The sequence below is a fragment of the Petaurus breviceps genome, unplaced genomic scaffold (genome assembly GCF_028583685.1).
Source record: "Petaurus breviceps papuanus isolate PSGF00001 unplaced genomic scaffold, PetGlider_PUasm1.0 76, whole genome shotgun sequence".
Lineage (NCBI taxonomy): Eukaryota > Metazoa > Chordata > Mammalia > Diprotodontia > Petauridae > Petaurus > Petaurus breviceps.
This window is the reverse complement of record NW_027186473.1, coordinates 33180267-33188091: the sequence shown is the minus strand read 5'-3', so window position 1 is coordinate 33188091 and position 7825 is coordinate 33180267. Positions and strand designations below refer to the sequence as shown.

Below are 7825 nucleotides of genomic sequence, written 5' to 3'. Positions count from 1 at the left end.
GACAACTTAACATGAAAAGTCATATCAGAATTAGGTTGGTCACTCAGGAATTCAATCTTTGGTCCTAACACAGGGAGGGGGTAGGGGTAGGGTGAAATCAAGTTTCCTCTGGGTGGTCTTATATGAGGGATATGAATCAGTATGATGAAAAGGAATAAAGTTGGGCAAAGGATTAGGTTATTGAATACAATTTTTTGTTGTTGTTTAACAATCAGGAGACAGAGGCCCTAGAAATTGTAACAATTAAATAATGTCTAGGGGTAAAAATGATTCTTTAGATATCAAGAATTACCTTGGTTTTGGAAATTCTACTGCACTAAAATAATCTTTTTTTATATCATATAGGAGAGACATACTTTTTTAAAAAGCAGAATCATTCAATTTATTAACAAAATTTACAATAAAGTTCACATGTGCAAATATAACCCCTTCAGTTACTATCATTTTATACATAATATCATTAAAATTATTTTTAAATTGTTCCGATAAATATATTGCAGCTATACATCCAAGCTGAATAGTATCTTTCAAGATGGAGTATGCTGGTGCCAATTCTGCATCATGGTCAAGGCCCATGTCATAGTGTTCTAGCTCCTCATTCCCAAATTTTTTAATTACTTGATGGAGTTCTTCATAACTTTTCTGGCTCCTCTTCCATTAATGTTGTAGTCTGGTGGTTATAATGGTGTGCTATTGACTCTTCTATAGCCACAGTGCAAGCCACTGCCCCTTCCTTTCCAAGTAAAGCTGTTCCAGCACCCAACACCAATCCGATTACATTCTCTAAGTGTAATCATCACCTCGACAAGCTTTTTCAAATGAGCCTTTTCTTGATCCCACATTTTCTGAATAACTGGTCCGACCTTTGTTCTACCTAGCACAGCCATTTGTCCAACAAATATGCGGTTTGCTTCATATCCCCTGCATGATCCACCCGGATGATATGATCTATAGTGGCATGGTTGATATTTTCATACGTCTTTCCTGTACTGCAAATTCTGGTGCTGGCACTTCTCGCATAAACCTTCGAGCAAACCTGCGAGCTCCAGGGCACGGCCTACAAGGCAGAGAAGCAGCAGGCGCCCAACACGGCGCATTGTTGTGGGAATCCTAGCGGACGCTCCAGGAGAAGCAGGTTATTAGTGCATCCTGATGACGGGCCTGAGGCACGCGCCGGGGGCGCACTCTTATGACGCAGGCCTTCCTGCGCAGCGTTCGGCTGGGACTGTGCCTCCCTGGGAGGCAAAACTTTCCGACATAATTTTTAATGTTAAAAAAAAAAAATTAAAAGTGGCAGCAAATAACGCCTTTCAAGAACATCTGCTTCTCAACATCTTAACTACTGAGTTCATGGAACGCACTGACCATAAATACTAAAACAGGCGCATAATGCCTTATTCTTAGTGACAGCAAACAGGTGTTCCATATATTAGGTTTCTGTTATCTGTAAGGGATGTTTTATTGTTGTTTTTCAGATGGAAAGTTTGTGAATGTTTTCTGTCAATAAAGATAACAACAGCAACATCTAACATTTATGTAGCCCTTTAAGGTTCACAAGGCATAATTCATTTATATTAACTTATTTGATCCTCATAACAATATTATGACGTAGGTGCTATTATTATACTCATTTTAAAGACAAGGAAACAGAAGCATAAAGAGATTTTCCCAGGTCTACACAGTTAGTGCCTGGCTCATGATTCAAACTGGGGTATTCTTAACTCCAAGTTCCACATCCTATCCTTCATGTCATCCATTGGCCAAGTATTAATTTGTTAAGCCAATCCAAATGCAGCATATCGTCCATTTCCATATAACACCTAAACTAAATCCCTAATTAGAGAATTAAATGGAAAATCCTTGAAATAATTTGATGAACAGGAAAATAACCTAATTCAATTGATAGAATGCAAAGTAAAATGAAATTATCTTGGTGTAGACATTGATATATTAGACTGAAAAAAAGATTAGACTGATTCTATTTATTTTTTTTAACTTAAGTGTCTATTTCCTCTTGTGTAGGCAAATTCTATATATGTGTGCCGTCCAATGCTTCCTTAAAGTGTTGATATAATAGCAGAAAATCTTGTATTGCTTCAAAGCTACCCTTTATAAAGTGGAGTTTAAAAACATCAAACTTTAGGGACTTCCAAAAGAGTCTGACTGTTGAATCACATTTACCAGTTTGGTCCAAAATCTTTTTTTTTCCCGAAGAGCTACTTCAATATTTGTACAGATTTGTAATTTAATCCAGATGAATGTTTACTCCAATTTACCAAAATGTGTTTATATACATTTCTAAGTAAATCCCCACAAGGGGTCCCTCTAATGTTCTGGGGAACTTTTTCTCCATTTCTGGAAAACAGAGCATGCAGCCTGTCCAGCATTTCTCTCTTGCCTTTTTTTAAGTTCTTGCATTAGATTTCACAATAGATTCATGACACTATCCAAAATTCATATTCTAAAGTATGATTACCATTTTTTAGCATGAACATCAAAGTAAATTGGTGACAAAGCATTTGAACACTTCTGATTCTTTTGAGTACCTTTCCTTTATCACCACAATTCAAATAATTTTTATGATTGCAAAACAATACCCATATTAATTTGATTATATCTGCTGGATGAAACTAGATTAAATTATTTGATTCACAGTTACAGGTTGAATGCTTAGTGGACATAAAGGCTTTAGGTATTAATGAAAATCTATCATAAAATTTAGTGAAGGGATAAAATAATTCATCTTTAAGCTGAACTGAACTAAATTTTTCCTAGGGATTTATAATTTTTTATCTATTAAGAAAAAAAGGTTATAGTCTTTTACTGGAACCTACATATTTTATCTCAGTTGGATAAACCCTTTTAAATTAACATGTAAAGAACAGAACATAATAGTAAAGCAAGTAGAAGTCTCTAAACATAATAAAATAAAGTTTAAAAAATCCAACAACAGAAAAAAACACAATTTTTAAAAAGTTAATTGGACAGGAAAAGTAAATTTTAATATCTATGAAACCAAACTTATTTTTTCTAATTTTCTATAAAAATGACCAAATGTCTTATGAACTCCTCAATTTCCATTTTCTCAGCAACATGTTCTAGTGACGTGCTAGACCACCAGCCTCAGTAAATCAAGAAAATCTGTGTATTCTATATGGATAGGGATATCCTGAAATGATGATGCCACTTCAGATTATCCTGTGACTTTATTCACTTCACTCACAACTGCCCTCTGCTCATTGCCATCAATTCCTCTCCCATTATAAGTTCTTAAATCATTCTAGTCAGACCTATTTCTCTACCTCTTGCATGATTCTGCTTTTCTGAAGATCATAAATGGCCTTTAATAAAATGGTTATTGATCCTTCAACTACTTAGAACCTCTTAACAAATGATAATGCTAACCATGACAAAATTGTTGAAACTCTCTCTTCCTTTGGTAATATCATCATTTCCTAAGGCACAATTCTCTTCCTTCTCTTTTGACTACATTCCCCTGGTTTATAGCATCTACTCCCACACCTTCAACTGTCACCTCCAGGTAACATGACCCTTAAAGTTAGAATTATATCCTTCATTTACTTAATCTTCTTTAACTGTGGGTTGTATTTTTTTTGCAGAAAATCTTTCTCTTTCTGCACATGAATATGAATTATTTCCATAGTGTCTTCACTGTCTTTATTTTTCTCCTTATGCACTTACAGGAATAGCATATCCAATTTTTAATGTAACTCTCCTTTTTTGATTCATAAATCTATAAGTTCCCAGATTTCCGATTTTGCTCTTCTATTCTTAGTCCAATGTATCTTCTGTGGGTCATCATCCATTTTGTGTCTCTCTTGTCTACGATCTGTTTCTCTGTATAACATCAAAGACAGCCTCATTTCTTTAGCAGTACTATTCACTAAAGTCTTCCCAGATATCCAAGTAGCACTGAATTAGGAACCAGTGGGAGCAAACAAAAACTTGGGAATTAGCAATATCAGTGGTGATCATTGAACCCTTTGTTCATTCAATGATCAATAAAATGCCTTTAAGGGAGTGAGTTTGATCTTACTCAAAATTCCAATATATAATTAAGAGGAATTTAAAAATCAGGTATATAATATGAATACTCTTTGTTCCAACAATATCATGTCTAGGTCTGTATGCCAAAGACAGCAAAAAAAGGTGGGAGGGGAGACCTATTTGCACAAAAATGTTTATAGCAGCTCTTTTTGTGGTGGTTAAGAATTGGAAATTGAAAGGATGCCCATTAATTGGGGAATGACTAAACAAGCTGTGGTATATGATTGTAATTGAATATTTATTGTGCAATAAGAAATGGCAAGCAGGATTATTTCAGAAAAAAAAAACTGGAAAGACTTATAAGAACTGATGCAAAGTGAAGTAAACAGAGCTAGAAGAACGTTATACACAGTAACTATCATATTGTATGATGAAGAACTGTGAAGGACTTAGCTATTCTCAGCAATATAATGGTCCTAATAATTCCAAAGCATTAATGATGAAGCACAGTATTTGCCTCCAGAGAAAACTGATACTGTTCGAATAGAGACTGAAGAATGTTTTTACCTTTTTCCCTTTCATTCTTTTTATTTTATTTAAGACTTCTTGCACAAAATGAGTAATATGGAAATGTTATATGATTGCACATGGATAACCTATCAAATTGTTTACTGTCTTGGGGTGGGGGAAGGAGGGAAGGAAGGAGGGATAGAATTTGGAACTCAAAACTTAAATGTAAAAAATTGTTTTCACATATAATCAAGGGAAATTTACACACACATATAAATATGTATATACATACACACACCACAACATATGTATATACACATATATGTTCATACATATATGTGTGTGTGTAATATATGTCATATATAGATAGAGAGACAGACAGACAGACAAACAGAGATTTCAATACCACCAGCTGTCACAGTTGATATTTCAGATTGGTTTTAGATCCAATCTACTTCTTTATCACTTGCTGGTGCTAATCCAATCTACATATTCATTTCACTCTTGCCTCTCTCCATCTCCCCAAATGGTGCTACAAAACTTGAACAGAATTGCCATTCGCAAATCTTCTGGAACCTCGAAGTAAACCAAACTCTCCTGAATATCCATGAATAATCCAGCCCTGAGATTTTTTTTTTTTAGCATACTGCAAAGGTCCTCCAAAGTTTCTTTTTTTTCCCTTGGAAACTCTCTAGCATCTCTGGGATCCCAAGGATATCCCTCTGAATTTTCTAGCATCTTACCAACTCAAGGTTACATATATAAAAGTAGGAAGAGCACGACTTGTTAGACTATTACATTATATTACAAAGGCAAAATTACATACATAGTATAAAAAGAGAACAAGGAAATCAGGTATAGGTTTTGTCAAAGCAATATGTTTTGTGGATGTAATTCCCTTGGTGGGTTTCCCATTTATCTGTTTGTTCGCCACTGTTTTGTGTTTAATCTTGGGAAAATTATTTAGATGCTTACAATTTTGACTTAGAAGATATAAAAGTCTTGAATGATAATTCTGTATCATGTAATTAAAACTAGTTTCATTTTTGAAATTTTTGAATATTTTATACTATTTCCATCTGTCAGAAGTAATATGACCCTGATAGTAGTCTCAGAATTCTTTTACCTATGGGACAGCTCCATTTGTATTTCCATTCTTACCCTGATCTCTAGGACTGTATTCTTTGCCACTAGCTTCTAGTACATCATGAAAGAAACTATTTCCAGAGCACCTGTGTCCATTATCCTGTTACACCTCAGATGTTTTTACCATAGTAGTATGTTTTTTTTGCATTTATGATGCATTATAATTTGTAGCTATTAAAGTCTCTTCTAATGTTCTTTTCTATACTTTCATAGAATTAATTTATAATCATACCTTAAGAGGAAGTTTCATTTCTTTTCATAAATTAGTTTCACCAAGATTGTAGTCATCATGTTTGACATTCCCCTTAATTGTAAGTTAGAACTATGATTAAGACCCACATCTCTTCCATAAAGAAATCTTATTGATCATTGAAATAGACTTTAGTGAACTAAGTAGTTTTAGTTTGTTTTGTAAGATTTTTATGCTGTTCTATGAAAACCCTTAAAATTTTCACTTCAAAAAGCTCAATTTAACTTATCTAGAACTGATCATAAGTATTAGTGGCCAATAAAATTTCAATAGATTCCCCCAAATATGTCTCCAACAATCACTACAAATACCATAGTAGAATTAATCAGTCTACTTGAATTTTATTAATTCAGTGTTGTTATTCTTGTTGTTGTTTAGAATTAACTACTTGATTTCCCTTCTAAGTGCATCTTTTATAGAAATCATCTCTTTTAGAGTTCACAAGACAACCACCAAAGGACATTTTCAAGTTACAATTATTTATTAACTCAGTCAAAGGCTCTACTGGTTGTTCTAAATATGTCAGTTTTGATTCTTCCTTTGACTTGCTTGCTGTCGAGCACTGTTAAATCAGACTCAAAAATCTTTCTTGTATATGCCTTTAATGGTGGAAAAAACATTATTTGCTACTATATTCATGATATTGGGGGGCTCACAAATGTTCCCTTTGGATGTCCTGGGTATACAACTCTATACATGAGCATCTTAAGTGAAAAGAAAATTCAACTTGAATATATGAGAGGTGGAGAACTGTAATTACTCACTGATGGAAAACTAGGATAACAATCTCTGAATGAAAAAAAGCTAGGTATTTACTGGGTTTTTTTGAACCATGGAAAGACTAAAACATCAAGGCTTTCATTTCAAGACTTTAAGACATTAAAAATATCTCCTATTGGGGTGGCAAAGTAGCACAGCGAGTAAGAGCCCTGGCCCCAGAGTTGTGATGACCTGAAACTGGGATCGAATCCAGGCTCAGACACTTAGCACCCACCCAGAAACACCTGGCCGTGTAACCTTGAGCAAGTGACTTAACCCCAATTGCTTATAAAAAAATCTCCTATGGAAAAGTGACTAAACACTTGACTGAGCCATACATTTACTGGGCAATGCCCAAGAAGGTCAAAGGTAGAACTCATGGATGGCAAAATAACCAAAATTTTGTATATTAAGAAAACCCAAAAACAATAGGAAAAAAAGCCTATAAATAAATTAAGCTTTCAACTGGGAAATATTTGAAAAAATGTGGCATAATAATGTGATGGGATATTGTCATGCAAAATAAATTATGACTATAAGGAATTCATGGAAAGTAGGGAAGATTTGTATGAACTCACTGCTATGGATTGTTGAAAACACAACAAAGACAAAAAACAAACAAACAAAAGAACAACAGTAAAGTCAATGCAAACCTTAGCAAAAGACATCAGACTCCAAATTAGCTGTAATGAACATCATTGGAATGAAATAAACTTCCTTCTCTGAAAGAGGTGGTACACGACAGGGGTAGAATTTTGCTTATGCTGCCAAAGAAAGTTTCTGTGCCAGTTTGTTTTTTTTGTTTTGTTTTTGTTATAAAGGAGGCTTATTGCATTGAGGTGTCATTATTGGGAAATGATAAAAGGGCAAAAATAAAATAATAGAAATAATCAACATATTTTCTTCATTCCAATCACATATTAAAAAATTAAATTGACTTTTTTAAAGCTATAGAACATTTTTAACTTCTGACACTTTTCTAAGATACCTGTGACATTGCAGGATTGTCTATCACCGTGAGTGCATAGGAAAGGTTTACTGTTGTTCATAAAACACAAAGAGTACAATATAATGAAACACAAGTCAGAAGGGAAAATTTTTTAAAATCATACAATTAATTCCATAATTCAATTCCAATTACTTTTAAAAGAA

General features: G+C 33.9%; 1 pseudogene; it reads right to left on the bottom strand.

The window, feature by feature from the left end:
- Positions 1–360: 360 nt before the first annotated feature.
- LOC138174940 (5-demethoxyubiquinone hydroxylase, mitochondrial pseudogene) lies at positions 361–5127 on the bottom strand (annotated as a pseudogene).
- Between the last annotated feature and the right edge of the window lie 2698 nt (positions 5128–7825).